Source organism: Cetorhinus maximus, chromosome 23 (assembly GCF_964194155.1).
Source record: "Cetorhinus maximus chromosome 23, sCetMax3.hap1.1, whole genome shotgun sequence".
NCBI classification, from domain to species: Eukaryota; Metazoa; Chordata; class Chondrichthyes; order Lamniformes; family Cetorhinidae; genus Cetorhinus; species Cetorhinus maximus.
In genome coordinates, this window is record NC_135901.1 from 60,030,091 (window position 1) to 60,047,119 (window position 17,029).

The window sequence follows — 17,029 nt, forward strand, 5'->3', positions numbered from 1 at the left end:
CCACACTGTTTTGAGTCTCTTTAATATCTCAAACACACGTTAATTCCTTTGAAGGGCTCTCCCTCTCCTTCATATCTGCCATCATCGCTCTCTCCTCAATAAAACCAACCCTTGACCCCAATGTCCTTGCAAACTACCTCTCCATTTCTTTCCACCCTTCCCTTTCCCAAACCCTTGTCACCTTCCAAATCCATGCCCATCATTCTTGGAACTCCATGTTTCAATCCGTGCAATAAGATTCCTGACCCTGTCACAGTATCGAAACAGTTCTTCTCAAAGTCACAGATTACATCTGATGTGACAAAGGTAAACTCTCCCTCACAGTCCTTCTACTCCAATGCCTCTCCACTGGTGCCCTGCTGGGTGGGACTGCAAGCTCCTGATTCTTTTCTTATCGATCTCATTGTAACCAGAGAATCACCTACAGGAGCTGTGATTACCTGAGTTACATTTTCACAGACTGACTCACCCGGTAAGTGATCAGATGTCACTGAACTTTGATATAAAAATGTTCCATTTTCACTCTCACAGTGACCGTATCTTACAGACCAAGCCCTTCTTTCCAGAGTAGCCCTTCTGGAAAAGATCAACAGAGTAGAGTGAAGACGTTCCAATGCACAACCCAAATTCATAGAGGTAAAAAATGTTTGCTAATTCATGTTAAAAAATAGAGCAAAGCAGAACAATTTTGTGATAATGTATGACAGACTTTCCTGAAACAGATTAATTACTGAACATTGGCCAACAGCTCCATTCTTGCAGGATGCAGATGGTAGGAGTTGGATATTAATCATTCTTATTTTGCAGTCCCTATGTTAGCAGAAAATCACTAATTTATACAGACTTGCTCACTCAGTCAGTGATCAGAACTCACTGGACTGTGACAAGCTGTGTTTACCTGAGTTACATTTATACAGGCTCACTCGCTCAGAAAGCGATCAGGTCTCACCCAACTATAACACAATCATATTCTAATCACTCTCACAAAGACTATCTTGCAGGCCAAGTTATTCTACCTACATCAGCTCTTCTGCACAAGATTGACAGAGAAGACTGACTATGTTACTGACCACACAACAAGTGCTACAAACATTTGGAACTTCTTGTTAGAATGTAAACTGGGAGAACAATGACCTATTGGTCTCTTACAGACATAGAGATAGAGATTGACTGTCAGGATTAACCAACAATTTTTACCACATCACACAATTGGTATGACGCAGAAGGAGGCCATTTGGTCCATTGTGTTTGCACTGGCTCTCCCAAAGAGCAACTCACCTAGTCCCATTCTCCCACCTTACCCTTTACGTCCTCCCGTTTCTGATAACAGTCTAATTCCTTCCTGAATGCTTCAGTTGAAACTGCCTCCACCACACTCTCAACCTGTGCATTCCAAAATTTAATTGCAATGCTGCATAAGAAGTTTCTCCACATATCACTTTTGCTTCTTTGAATAACTTCTTTAAATCTGTGCCCTCTCGTTCTTGATCCTTTCACGAGTCAGAACAGTTTCTTCCTATAGACTCTGTCCAGACGCCTCATGATTCTGAATGCCTCCATCAACTCTCCTTTGAGCATCTTTTCTCTCATGACACCATGCTAACCTTTCCAATCTATCTTCATAACTCAAGTTTCTCAACCCTGGAACCATTCACGTAAACCTCTTCTATACCCTCTCCAATGCCTTCACATCCTTCCTAAAGTTCAGTGCCGAAAACTGTAAGCAATAATCCAGCTGAGCTCTACCAAGTGTCTTATACAAGCTCAGCATAACCTCCTTGCTCTTGTACTCTGTGCCCCTATTCATAAAATCCAGGATACTGTATCATTTATTAACCATTCTCTCAACCTGCCCTGCCACAATGACTTAGGCACATATACACACAGGTCCCTCAGCTTCTGCATCCCCCTTTAGAGTTGTACCCCATAATTTATACTGTCTTTTCCTGCCAAAACTTATCGTCTCACATTTCTCTGGATTGAACTTCAGCTGCCACCTCTCTGCCCATTCCACTAACTTGTCTATGAACTTTTGAAGTTCTACAATGTCCTCCTCACAGTTTGTGATTTTTCTGAGTTTTGTATTATCCACAGATTTTGAAATGTTGCCTTTACACCAAGATCTAGGTCATTAATATATGGCAGAAAAAGCAATGGTCCCATAACCATACCGCTGTGGAACTCCATTACAAACCTTCCTCCAGTGCAAAAAATATCCAACAACTGCTACTCTCTGTTTCCTGTTATGCAGCCAATTCCGTATCCATGTTTCTACTGTCCCTTTTGTAACCTGAGCTTTAACTTTTCTCACAAATCTTTTGTGCAGTACTGAAACAAACGCCTTTTGGAAGTCCATGTATACCATAGTGACAGCATTGCCCTCATGAACCTTCTCTGTTACCTCTTCAAGAAACTCCATCAAATTAGTTAAACATGATTTTCCTTTAAGAAATCCATGCTGGCTTTCCATAATCAACCTGCATTTGTCCATGTGATGATTAACTTTGTCCAGAATTATTGTTTCTAGGAGTTAATTGGTCTGTAGTCGCTGGGCATATCTTTACGCCCTTTTTTTTATCAAGAGTGTAAAGTTTGCACTCTTTAGCCCTTGGAGACTATCCCTGAGTCTACAGAAGACTGAAAAATTATGTCCAGTGCCTCCGCAATTTCAACTCACATCTTGCAGTATCCATGGATGCATCTCATCTGGCCCTGGCGACTTAACAACTTTAAGTACAGATAAGATATTCAATACCTCCTCTTTCCCGATTTTAAACCCATCTAGTGTCCAAGTTACTTCGCATTTTTACCATGGTCTGGGTAGCATCTTCTTCCTTGCTATAGACAGGTGCAAAGTATTCATTTAATACCTCAGCTATATGTCTGCCCCCTTGTGTAAATTCCCTTTTTGCCCCATATCAACCCTGGTCTGAAGCTTTGGAGCTCGACCATGGTATTTATTATTCTTCAGCCTCTATGCTAACAGAAACCCTATCCTCAATTCCCCAGGTTCAGACAAAGATTAACTGAGACACTGTCTCTAATGGCGGCCGAAATTACCCACGATCCGGTGCGCGTCAGAAACCGCTCTATCTGCTGCGGGTTGTCCGGGTGAACGGCGCATGCTCAGAGTCTCCTGCTCTCGGCTTGAGGTTGGTGCCGGAGAGAAGCCAGAAGAGAGTGGAGAATGTTCATTGGTTCAGATTCGGCTCTGGGGCCGCCCTCGGGATTCGTAAACCCCGCCCCCCGACACTGACCTCTCACCTGGCAGCTCACAATGCCCGGCTGATTGATGGCAGCTGCGGACCAATTGGAAGAGGGGGTGGGGCAGGATACTCGAGTTTGAGAGGCTGGTCCTCCAACCAATCGGAGGGGCGGGGCTGAGCCCGGATCTCCCTTATTGGCTGAAACTGCATCATTCTGAAAGCTAATTTCCCTCAAACTCTAGAAGAAAACTGGACCTTTCTGTTTGTGACTTTAAACAGATGAAACCCTGTGGGTGTGGAGTAGACATTTCAACATTTGTTACTGAAATGTGCGAACATGAAACAAAGTACACACAATTCAACGGTTGACTTCAAGGCATAAATGGGCAGACATGGAATGACACCATTAGAACAAGAAGGTTCCCTAATTTCAATAAATGAACCGGCAGAAGGGTTTGAACAGTTTAGGGAGAAGGTTAATGCTGTTAATCATTCAGAACAATAGATGGAAATCAAGGCCAGTGAGAGAGGGGCCCACCACAGACAGGTCGAGAAAGGCCAGAATGGAAAGTTTACCTTTGTCAAAGTCATATAGCTTTCAAAATAACTGATCTGGAATTGTGCCGGGGCGGAAACCTGATTGGAGAGATTCAAACCTGGAGTTCAGAGAAAGATGGACATGGATTTGGGAGATTACAAAATGTTTAAGTAGTTTTCAAAGGAAAGTGAGACAGGAAATGGGGCAGCAGCATGCAAAGATGGAGAAGTGATGAGTTTGTTATTTTAACAACAGTGGTAATGATGGAAGATTTAAAGGAGAGCAGGACAGTACTTGAAAAGAGAGAACTGTTGTGAATGTCAGTAGGCATGGGGAGGTTGTTTGGTCAATAGTTTAGTGGGAATAGGGTCGATGGAGCATTTGGTGCACACAGAGAGATCACTGAGAGTGCATGAGGGGAGACGGGAGAGAAACTCATGAAAAATGTGTGTTCAGGGCTTGGGCAAGTGGGATCTTCAGACTCAGATTGTCCCGGTGGACCAGTGGAAGGGATGGAAGCAGCAGAGGCAGCTGAATCTTGAAGTCTCAATCTTAGAAACAAAGAAGCTCCATGAGCTTATCACATTGTTGCTGGAGGTGAGGATGGATGCGACAGGGGACAGGGAGAGCCCTTCAAAAGGGAAAAAACATGTGTTAAAGGTATTAAGAAGACTCAAAACACTGTGTTTAATGCAAAGCTGATTTATTTGAATTTTATCCAGAATCTGTAACTGGGCTGGAGTTTATTAACATCAACAGAAACACACTCCAATGAATATACTTCAGACAACAATATCATTAGGAACTAAATCCGACCCAAGCAGTTACTTATGAACTCGCTGGTGTCTCAGCAGGTGGGATGACTGAATGAATCCCTTCCCATACTCAAAACAGGTGAACGGCCACCCCTGACTTTGAACTCACTGGTGTTTCAGTAGGTTGGATGAATCAGCAAATCCCTTTTTACACACAGTGCTGGTAAACGGCCTCTCCCCAGTGTGAACTCACTGGTGTGTCTGCAGATGGGATGACTGAGTGAATCCCTTTCCACACTCAGAGCAGGTGAACGGCCTCTCTCCAGCGTGAGTGCTTCAATGAATTTCCAGCTGGGATGGGTAATTGAAATCCCTTCCCACAGTTCCCACATTTCCATGGATTCTCTCCAGTGTGACTGTGGCTGTGGTTTGACAGTTCATTTGTTCGGCTGAAGCCTTGTCCACACACAGAGCATGTATACAGTTTCTCCCCACTGTGAACAAGGCTTTTAACTTCCATGTTCAAAATTCGATGATATTTGGGTTACGATAAATTGGGTGACACTGTCAGATCCTGATGTGATGTTGGGTTTGAGATTCCGGACTGCAAGCCCTGTGAAAGTAGTTTAAAATAGGCAAAAGGGAGTGAGAGAGAACCCACAAAAACACAAAGGCAGGTTATGAAATTGAGCTGAATGAATCTGGTAATTTTTGGGACTGGCACGAGGAAAAAGTGACAATGAAAGCTTTCAGACACAATGGATTCACTAATGCCTATTAGGAACGGGAACCCACCGACTGGACAGGGCCTATACAAAACTCCAAAATCTAGGGGAGGAAAGAGAGGGAGATGGGAGAGCCAGGGCGTGAAGGAGAGGGATGTTACACATCTGCAACTCTACCAGAGCTTTGGCAGAATCTCCCAAACCCGCAACATCTACCAGCTAGAAGGACCAGGGTGGCAGGTGTCTGTGAACATAATTACCTCCAAGTCACACACCGTCCTGACTTGACTGACATTCAGTACTGGATGAACAGAAATTTCCTCCATTTAAATATTGGGAAGACTGAAGCCATTGTCTTCAGTTCCAGCTACAATCTCCACTCCCTGACCATCAATGCCATCCATCTCTCTGACAACTTTGAACCAGACTATTCAACAATCAATTTTAGATCATGAACTCACTCCTCCATCCCCAACTCCTTTCCGATCCCTCTTATATTTTCCAATAATTTATATAGATTTTTCTTTTCCCACCTATTTCCATGATTTTGAAATGTATTTCCATCCATTGTTTTATCTCTACCTTTTAGCCTATTTCGATCCCTTCCCTTCACCCCACCCCCACAAGGGCTTATCTGTACCTTGCTTGTCCTATTTTCTACCCTTAATTAGCACATTCCTTAGATAATATCACCACCTTCAACACCCCTTTGACCTTTTGTCTATGACATCTTTTGCTTATCTCCACCTATCACTGGCCCTCTATCCAGCTCTACCTGTCCCACTCCCCACCCACCCCCCACACCCCCCCCCCACCCCCTGCCCCATTAAACCAGCTTATATTTCACCTCTTTTCTATTTTTACTTAGTTCTGTTGAAGAGTCATACAGACTCGAAATGTTAACTGTGTTCCTCTCCACAGATGCTGCCAGACCTGCTGAGTTTGTCCAGGTATTTTTATTTTTGTTTCAGACTATTCACTATCTTAGTGTCATATTTCACCCCAAGCTGAGCCTCTAACTACATATCACCAAGACCGCCTATTTGTACCTCAGTAACTTTGCCAAACTTCACACCTGCCTCAGCTCATCTGCTGCTTAAACTCATCCTTTCCTTTGTTCCCGTTAAACTGGACTATTACTAGCTACCCACATAAACATGGGATCATTTAAAACTCCGCTTCCCTTGTCCTGACTCGCACTAATACTTGTTCATCCAACACCCCTGTGCTCACTGAGCTACATCGGCTTCTCGTTAGGCAGCACCACAATGTTCAAATTCTTATCCTTGTTCTCAAATTCTCAGCCTTGTTCTCAAATCCTTCAGTGACCTCACCCCTCACTATCTCTATAATATCCTCCAATCTACATCCCTCCCAGATATTTGGAGTCATTTAATTCAGGCCTTCTGAGGATCCCTGATTTCAATTGATCCACCATTGGTGACCGAGCCTTCAGCTGCCCAGGCCATAAACTCTGAAATATTCTCCTTAGACCTCTCTGCCTCCCTCTCATCCTTTAAGACTCTCCTTATAACCTACTTCTTTGACCAAGCCTCTGATCATCTGCCCTTATGCCTGCTTGTGTGACTTAGTGTTAAATATTGCAACATAATATTCCTGTGAAACACATTGGAAGGTTTCATTCTATCCAGGGTGCTATATAAATACAAGTTGTCCTTGATGATTTGGATATATATCATCGCTGAGTGGAAATCCTGTAACTCCTTACCAAACAGCATTGTGGGAGCACTTTCACCACAGTGACTGCAGTGGTTCAGGAAGAAGGCCCACCAACACCTGACCAACAGACAACTGGGGATTGACAATATCTGCTGGTCTTGTTAGTGACGCCCAAATCCCAAGAATGGAGTTAACAAAAAACCTCGGTTGTTTCTCTCTCCACAGCTGCTGTCAGACCAGGTGAGTTTTTTTTCCAGCATTTTCTGTTTTGATTTCAGACTTCCAGCATCCCCAATATTTTGATTTTATCATAATTGGTCTGCCTGTGTTTCTAAACTCAGTCCTATAAAACAATGAAACGAAAGCAAAACTCTGCAATGTTGGATCTGAAATGAAAGTATAAAAGACTTCAAATATCCAGCTTGTCAGGCAGCATAAGCCGATTAAGAAACAGAGCTAGGGGCTCAGGTCACTGACCTGCCTGCATACTGCACGAAAACACTCAGCGGCCGTCGATGAATAATAGCGGCCAAAGTTCCCACAATGCTATAGGCCCAGAAACCGCTCTATCTAAAAGTTGTTTATTTTCTTATCTAAGGTCGGTTGACGCAATCTGCGGGTGGTAACAATGGCGCAGTGAGAGGTAAGAAGGTGAAGAACTGCAGCAAATTACAGGAATAATTAAACAGACTTGCAGACTACACGGAGAAATGGAAAATTAAATTCAAAATAGTGAAATGAAGGCGGGTTGGGTCCCTGCTGATGGAGATAGACCGTATTCGATCCCGCGGTGCATTCAGGGTAGGATGACCCGCCATTATTACAGAAGAATTAAGCCGCGTTTCTGCGCTTGCGCACCCACACCAATGCCGAGATGAACAAAATAACTCTGAAGAAGAGTCATACGGACACGAAACGTTAACTCTGTCTTTCTCTCCACAGATGCTGGTAGACTTGCTGAGTTTTTCCAGCATTTTCTGTTTTTGTTGCCGAGACTAACAACCTTCCCGCATCCAAAATCACCGGAACCTGCAGCCTGGAACTGGGAGTGGGAGAAGCGGAAAGAATGAGGAGAAACAATATAATCTCACACTCAAAACAACCTCCAATCCACCTCCTTTCCCGGGATAGTGAGATAGAGTTTAGAAAGACTCACCAACATGACTCCAGTGAAACATCCACGAGGAAAGGGGGAACAGTGACTCTACCTGCTCTGATATAGCCCCAGACCTGTCACTCAAATCCCCAACTCCGCCCAGTTCACAGCTCAACCTATCAGCTTGCAGCTTCCTGCACTATGACCCCACCCGGCCCAGGTGTGGGACAGTCCAAGGTGAGTCGTTTGTGTCACCAGGGGAGTGGCGGAGGGGTGACCTCCCGCCCTGTGCTGTGTCCAAAATGGACTCTTCCTCCCCTCCCCCAGGGCCCTATAAACACTGTATGCAGATGGCTGATGGACTTTGGGGATCCTCACTAACCTGCACAGGTACATTATCCTGCACATCCCCTCCCCAACTCACCCCCCCACCCCCATTCACCATGTCAACAAGTTGCTTTTCTTTCTTTCTGCTCCCTCGTTGCGTAAACATCTTGTTTCATACAAGTTTTGTTTAAGACTTGTTTAATCTTGTTTAATTGCAGGGATACGGGGCAAAGGCAGGGACGTGACATTAGGTAAATTGTTCCTTCAGGGGGCTAACACAGACACGACCAACCGAGTGGCCCCCTTTTGTGCTGCAATATTCTATGATTCTCTGATGTGTCTATTCCGCTGCTCCATTCCCAGTGATTCCCACCTTCTGCTATTGTCTCTGGCACCCTGTTTAACCAAGTAATTCCTTCCCTTTCCCCTGCTCACCCTGTGCAGTGTGTGCCAGATTTCTTCCGGACACCTCCTCCCACCTCCACCCCGGGCCCTTTAACCATCAGCAGCTTTCTGCTTGTAGTTTAAATTTACAGAATTGCAGGATTTAGCTTCAAACTCGCTTTCAATGACTGCAGCAAATCTGATAATGCTTGCTCCTCACACCAGGATAGTTTATTTTGTATTAAGTCAGACCAAAAATGCAGTTACTGTCCTCAAGCTTCTTCTTTTGATGCTCACAGGACCCGAATATAAAACAGTGAACGTTCTCCCCCTAGACTGAATATAAAATAGTGAACATTCTCCCCCCAGACCCAAATATAAAGTAAAGTATTGAGACTGGAGTGTCATGAGGCCCAGACATTTGTTGTCGATGTGACAAATTAATTTGGGACAATCTCTACCTTTACAAACTCTCACAGTCTACAATCCCGTCATGAAACTGAGAATGCTGGAAATCCTCAGCAGATTTGCATCTGTGGACAGAGAAACAGAGTTAATGTGACAACTCTGTGACCTTTCATCTGAACTGCGCATGGGTACAAATGTAACAGTTCATTACCAGATCAAAAGGAGGCACTTTACAGACTTGGAGAATCAAAATTGAGTTCAACAATTTTCTATCATAATCTCTGCCCCCATTTTGTTTCTTGTTTCTTTGCGTCCTTGTTTTCCTTTCTCATTTCTCTTATTTTCTTTACTTTGCAATCAGACGGTTGTGATGGTGCCATTCACGCCTCATATCGACACATCTTTTGTGTTTTCACTTGTCCCATTACCACTCCCTTTGACCCAGCATCATGAAACCTAATCTCTCTCGCCCTGCAGCCTTTCAGAGACCTTTCCTTCTGTTCTTCCCACCTCCCCGCTTTCACTTGCTCTCAGACCTGAAACGTCAATTCTGTTTCTCTCTCCAGAGACTCTTCCAGACCTGCTGAGTGTTTCAAGTTTTTAATGTTTTCATTTCATAGTTTAAGCATTCAGTACTGTTCGTTTCTCCATTCCAAGCACTCTGACTGACACTTATTAATAATTCAATTCATTTAATCATATTTAATGATTTTTTATCAGTACTTTGTCTTGAAATCTGATTAATTATTTAGCTATTTATCAGTATCTTCAAATGTTGTTACAATTTCATCACTTCTCGCTTTTTCCTCACACTTCCTCTCACTAATATTAAATCCTTACTAATCTTAAATGGAAGGATCACCCCAGCACTGACAGATCAGTCAGTTTCACCTCGACGTGGGAAAGCATTTGGAAGCAGCAATTCAGGCCAAAATTAAGTTATTTGTACAATTGTGGGTTAATTAAAGCCAGCATGGATTGGTTCAGGACAAATCGTGTTGAACTAAATTGCTTGAGTTTTATTGATGAGGCAACAGAGAATGTTGATGAGGGTAACACAATTGATGTGCACATGAATTTCTAAAAGGCATTTGATACAGTACCAAGTAACAAGCTTGTCAATAAAGTTAAAGACCATGGGGCAGAGGCAGCATTGGCTGAGCGGCAGGAAACAACAGGCATGGAAAATGATTGTTTTTTCAGATTGAGGAAAAGTAGACAGTGGTATCACAAGGAATCAGTGTTAAGACCACTGATTTCTTGATATATGTTAATGACCTAGACTTGTGTCTGCAGGGCAAAATTTCAAAATTTGAAAACGAAACCAAATTTTCAAGTTGTGTTCACAGTGAGGAGGATAGTGAGAAACTTTAAGAGGACATAGAGAAGATGGTGGAATGGGCAGACAAGTTGCAAATAAAATTTAATTCAGAGAGGTATGAAGTGATTCATTTTGTGAGAAAGAACGAGGAGAGACAATAGAAAATAAAGGATACAAGTGTAAAATGGTGCAGGAGCAGTTGAACCTGGGGCTTTATGTGCAGAAATCATTGAAGGTAACAGGGCAGGCTGAGAAAGCAGTGAATAAATCACACAGAATCATGGGCTTTATGAATAGAGGAATTAAGTATAAAAACAACCAAGTTAGAATAAACTTCAATAAAACATTGGCTTGGCACCAGGCACAGGATTGGGTCCAATTCTGAGCACCTCACCACAGGAAGAATGTGATTCATTAGAGAGTGTGCAGAAAAGATTCACGAGAGATGAGGAACTTCAATTAGGTTAAGTGAAGTTGGGTTTGTTTTCCTTGGAAGAGGAACCATTGTCTTGCATATTTTCTGGACTTTATGTCTTCACTTCCTTCTGAATTTGTAGCCATTCAGTGGCGCGGGTGTTAAAAACTTTCTTTCATGGCATTTGGGCAAGGCCAGCATTTGCTGCCCATCCCCAACTGCCCTTGAAGCAAGTGGCTTGCTACATCACTTCAGAGGGCCATTCAGAGTCAAACACATTTTGGTGGATCTGGAGTCACATGTAGGCCATGTAAGGATGGCAGATTCCCTTCTCTAAAAGGCATTAGTGAACCAGATTTGTTTTTTAAAGTGATAACCGACAATGGTTTCATTGTCACCCTTACTGAGGCTAGCTTTAAATTCCAGATTTATTAATTGAATTTAAATTGAACCAGCTGCTGTGGTGGGACGTGAACCAAAGTCCCTAGAGTATTCGCTGGCCTTCTAGATTACTGGTTTAGTGACATCAGCACGATGCCACCGCACCCCAATATGTATATATTTTTAAATTATTTTGTAAATAGTTTAATATTAGTCATTATTTTGTTTCATGTGGTTTCTAATATGAGTTTCAGACAGTTCTGTGCCAAGTGGACGAGGTGTTTAAAGGTCATTCATTTCTCCCTTTGCATGTTAATGTTCAGTCAAGACACAGAGAATAATGTCCTCCTCATTAAGTATCAATGGCACTTAAATGGACAATTCCCACCGCCCTTCTTTTGGGTGCATAGGTGATCTATACATTCAGGTTACTGCATAATTTGATTGCTAATTTTATTGAGTGCCCCAAATTTTAATTTACTGCCCCAATCACTACATCGTAGCACAAAATGACCATTTCTCATTAGGCAGGCAATGGCAAAGCTTTTTCCCAGCATTCTCCGCGATGGTGAATGTGACCTATCCAGGCCGCTAGCGAGCGGTGCCGGACAGTGTTTGAAGCATGCGCAGTGTCAGTGATAGCGATGGGGTGAGAAGTTCTTCGGTCTCCTCTGTAACCGGTGAGGTTGTAGATACGCGACGGGAGCAATGGAGCCGGCGGCTGGTCGGGAAGGTTTTTAAACACCTGGTGAAGGCCTAAAACCCCGAGCAGAGACCTGCAGGTCCTGGGTTTGCAGCTCCGGGGCTTTTAACCGAGACTAGACGCAGATTAACGGCCGCCATCTTGTTTCAGAGGGGAGCAGGGCGCATGGGCGCAGGGCTTGATGACGCCACAGTGGGCGGGGCTTCAGCGTGTCTGTTCCCAACCGGGTCCAAGTGCCCGGGATAATACCTAAACTGGACAATAGGTTTTTCAGCAGCTTTACCCACTTTCAGGCGACAGGTGATGTTTGAAGCGGAGAGAATTTCACGGGCCTTGTATATATTCAGAGCGAGAGGTTGCAGCCCCTGTATAGTTACCTGAAAGGGATGATCCTCAACCTTTGGTGACACTGCTGTCCCATTCTCCGAATCTTTGTCTGACCAGTGCGGAGGGGGAGTGGGTAAGTCAGAGAATCTTCTCCTGAAACTGTTCATGGGCCAGGTTGAAACATGAATTTGTAGATCCAGGATGGGTGACACACATGGGGGTGGTCACACTGGCTGCCAATCTCTCTTCCATGGTCTTGTCCGTGCCCGGGTGTCCCTGGAGAGGGAACATGCGGTGTCCATCGGTACGCTTGATACTTCCCACATCCAGTGGGCACCTCAGGGTACAGAGTGTCTCGTAGACACTGGAAAAAAACATTCTGCTTCAGTTCTGAAGGTACCCTTTGCTTTTATTGGGATTTTGTTGCTGATTTGAGCTTCTTTTAGTTTGATTGGACCACATGTTTGGGGAAAGAATGTCCCAAAGAAACTTGAATTGTCTGTTTTGAATTTCTATCCTGTACTTACAGTGATGGTTTTTGTAAACTCCTATTACAGGGGAGAAGAGGGAGATGATTTGCAGACGGGAAACTCAAACCAAACATCACATCAAGATCTGACCGCGTCACTCGATTCATTAAGACTTAAATATCATTGGACATTGACTGTGAAAGGAGATATATTTGTCTGTTCCGTCTGTGGGTAAAGATTTGAAACATCAATGTGACTGGAAAAGCACCGAGACACACACAGTGAGTGTGTTCCAGTGAACTGACTGCAGAAGGAGCTTTAACCTGTTACACCACCTGAAACAAAGATTTCACCATGCACAGCAGGGAGAAACTGTGCAAGTGTACTGTGTGTGGACAAGAATTCAACTGATTATCCAACCTGGAGAGGCACAGGAACATCGACACCATGGAGAAACCGTGGAACTGCGGGGATTGTGGGAAGAGATTCAGATCCCCCTCTGAGCTGGAAACTCATCGACGCATTCACACTGGGGAGAGACCGTTTATCTGTTGTGATTGTGGGAAGGGATTCGCTCGACTAACGAACCTCACTTCACACCAACTTGTTCATTCAGATATGAGACCTTTTAAATGTTGTGACTGTGAGCAGAGCTTTAAAAGCAAAAAGAATCTGCTCATACACCAGCGAGTTCACACTGGGGAGAGGCCATTCACCTGCTTTGACTGTGGGAAGGGATTCGCTCAGTTATCCAACCTGCTGCGACACCAGAGAGTTCACACTGGAGAGAGGCCGTTCACCTGCTCCAAGTGTGGGAAGGGATTCACTCAGTTAAGTACCCTCACTTCACATCAACTTGTTCACTCTGACAAGAGACCTTTTAAATGTTCTGACTGTGAAAATTGCTTTAAAAGCAGAAAGATTCTGTTGATACACCAGAGAATTCACACTGGGGAGAAACCATTCACCTGCTCCAAGTGTGGGAAGGGATTCACTCAGCTAACCCAGCTCACTTCACATCAGCGTGTTCACTCTGAAAAGAGACCTTTTAGATGTTCTGACTGTGTGAAAAGCTATAAAAGCAAAGTGGATTTGCTGACACACCAGCGAGTTCACACTGGAGAAAGGCCATTCACGTGTTCCATGTGTGGGATGGGATTCATTCACCCATCCCTCCGGCTGAAACACCAGCGAGTTCACACTGGAGAGAGGCCATTCACCTGCTCCGTGTGTGGGAAGGGATTCAGTCATTCATCCACCCTGCAGACACACCAGTGTATTTACAAGTGACTGCAGGGGTTGGATTCTGCTGTTAATCACATCTAGGACTGAACCATGTTCATTCTGACAGTTGGGGTTTGTTTTTGCTGATGTTAATAATCCCAGTAACTGGGCTGGAGTTTAATATTCTGGATAAAGGTTAAATAAATCAGCTTAGTGTCAAATACACAGTGCTCGAGTCCATGATTTCTCTAAGAACAGAGGAGACTGATTGATGTTCTGTTAAGGACTTTTCTGGCCTTGGTCCTTCTCTCCTTTTTTAATGGAAGATGTGCATTTATATAGCACCATTCATAGCTTCAGGATGTTCCAAAGTGCTTTACAGCCAGTGAAGTCTTTTTGAAGTGTAGTCCCTCTGTAATGTGGGAAATGCATGTCGGACCAGCCGTGAGCTTGGTCCAAACCATGGAGTCCCTCATCTTGCAGGAAATCCACCCCAGCCACAAGGACGAGGTTCTGATGGCACCGCCCCGGGTGTCTCAATGGGATCCACGAGGTCGCTGGACATAACACGTCACCCAAAAGTGATTAATCCCAAACAGCAGACCCCCAACAAGGGACTGGTGAGGAGTTTACCCTCTCACAGACCACAATGGGACTGGCGAAGAGTTCGTGTCTCATGGTTTTGATCCCTGGAAAAGCAAAAATAAGCCGTGCGAGGCCATGAAGACCCCGACACCAACAACGAACTGGTCGTGTGTGGGTCAAGACTCCAGGTACAGAGTGACAGAGAAACACAAACAACAAACTGGTCCTGTGTGGGTCAAGACTCCGGGTACAGGGTGACAGAGAAACACAAACAACAAACTGGTCCTATGTGGGTCAAGACTCCGGGTACAGAGTGACAGAGAAACACAAACAACAAACTGGTCCTGAGTGGGTCAAGACTCTGGATACAGGGTGACAGAGAAACATTAACAACAAACTGGTCTTGTGTTGGTCAAGACTCTGGGTACAGAGTGACAGAGAAACACAAACAACAAACTGGTCCTGTGTGGGTCAAGACTCTGGGTACAGGGTGACAGAGAAACATTAACAACAAACTGGTCCTGTGTGGGTCAAGACTCCGGGTACAGAGTGACAGAGAAACACAAACAACAAACTGGTCCTGTGTGGGTCAAGACTCCAGATACAGGGTGACAGAGAAACACAAACAACAAACTGGTCCTGTGTGGGTCAAGACTCCGGGTACAGGGTGACAGAGAAATGCAAATGCCAATATGGATCGTCCAGCTCACCAACCACAACACCCGGGTGGAGACCTACCCAAGAAAGAGGGGATTTGAACAATCACAAGACACCCTAGTACAAGCCAGAAAAACAGATTCTGGAAACTTAACCACACAAAACCAATCTTTACTCTGTAATCACTGGGTGAATGAAATATTCAAACCAGAAAGTGTCCAAGCCATAGAAAAGGAGTGCCTTAATGTGAATCAAACAATCATTCACATTGCCAAATCATTTAAACCCACAATAATACCAGATAAGTTCCGAAACAGAGGCTACATTTTTTAGCAGTGTGAAATAACATAACGCACAAAGCCAGACAGACTGAGAGAAATTCCATAGAAAAATCACACAAGACGACTTTTCTGATTACTCAGTTTCAGATAGGCCACCTTCATCGCACAGATCAGATTGGATTCCTCCAGAGAATGAAATGAACACTGAAATATCTGACTTCATCGAAGCAACTCAGGAATCGAGAGAATCCCTGATGTAAACGGTAAACAAAACCTCATGAGGAGAGAAAGCCAAGCGATCAGAGAATTAAAAGTCAATACAGATATTGCCATAAAACCAGCAGACAAAGGCAGTAACATAGATATGGACAGACAACAAAACCTTATTGAAGCAAATAGACAACTCAACAAGACAGATTACTGCACCAAGTGAACTAAGTCCATGTATCAACAGAGACAAAAAGAAGTTAAGGACAGACTAACAGAGCTTAAAGATTCCAACTACATGAATCGAAAACAGATGGAATACCTAAAGGGACAGCAGCCGCAACCAAGGACATTTTACAAAATACATAAGCACCTGGACACCTGATGGTATCATGAGAAATCCTCCAAATTTCAATCATTACAGGTTGTGGCAGTGAATCATACAGAATGGCAGAACACACTGATTCTTTTTTGAACACCCCCACCCCAGCTCAATATTAGCCCAATTACATTAAGGATACTTACCGCTCAGAAAAATCCCTCACCGCACCCTTCCGACAGCACACTCTTCACAATGGAAATTGAGAGTTTGGAAAGCAACATAGAAACAGAGGGATTCCAGTCATCCAAAACATCTTGAATAAATTTCCACAATCTCATAGACCAGGCAAAGTCATAATCTGATTATTATATCTGGGACTAACAAAAAACAACTTTGAATTCAGATGGAGAATATAATCTTCAAATTAAAGATATAGCAAAAAATTTGCACACCCCTGCCCCTCCCCCCATGTTAATATATAAATGTGTGGGGGAATGGGAAGAGAGTGTTTTCAAAGAATGTTCCAAGCTACCATTATGTTATTACAGATTTCTAGATGATACTTGAGGAATTTGGTCCCACACAGTGACAGAACTGGAGGAATCTGTACAAACAATCACTATCTGACTATCAAAATTAAAGTTACAGCAATGTTAAGAAACGTGAACTTACCTGTCTCTCTGTGATGTTTTCTGGCTGGAGACTGAGGACTAGGAGTTCCAGCATTCCCTGGGAGTTCCAGCACGTGTCCAGAGTGGGACAGGCAGTGCGGGCTCAGGAGAAGAGATTGAACCATTGGGAGGTGTGCAGTTGTTGAGGCAATCTGAGTCAGAGCAGCTTTGAGGGATGTGAGAGGCTAGATTCTTGAAAGTGGAGACCCTTGTGAGGGAGATGGAGTTTTCACGAGATTGTGTGACTCACAGTGAACACTGACATCTGGGTGGGTTGCTGAGAAATCTGTGGGATCTGTCTTGGCTGTCTGCCATTTAATGTGCAGTGCACTTCATATTTTTCTCA

At 43.9% G+C, this 17,029-nt stretch overlaps 2 protein-coding genes across 4 annotated transcripts in view; one reads left to right on the forward strand and one right to left on the reverse strand.

Moving 5' to 3' along the window:
* The window catches only part of LOC144698345 (uncharacterized), a 44,139-nt gene extending 32,818 nt beyond the window's left edge, over positions 1-11,321 (forward strand). The window contains exon 2 of the transcript XR_013580501.1: positions 11,282-11,321. The gene's annotated coding sequence lies outside the window, so the exon portion shown is untranslated. The remainder of the gene's footprint in view (positions 1-11,281) is intronic.
* The window catches only part of LOC144698328 (uncharacterized), a 694,970-nt gene that overhangs the window by 95,459 nt on the left and 582,482 nt on the right, over positions 1-17,029 (reverse strand). The window lies entirely within an intron of this gene.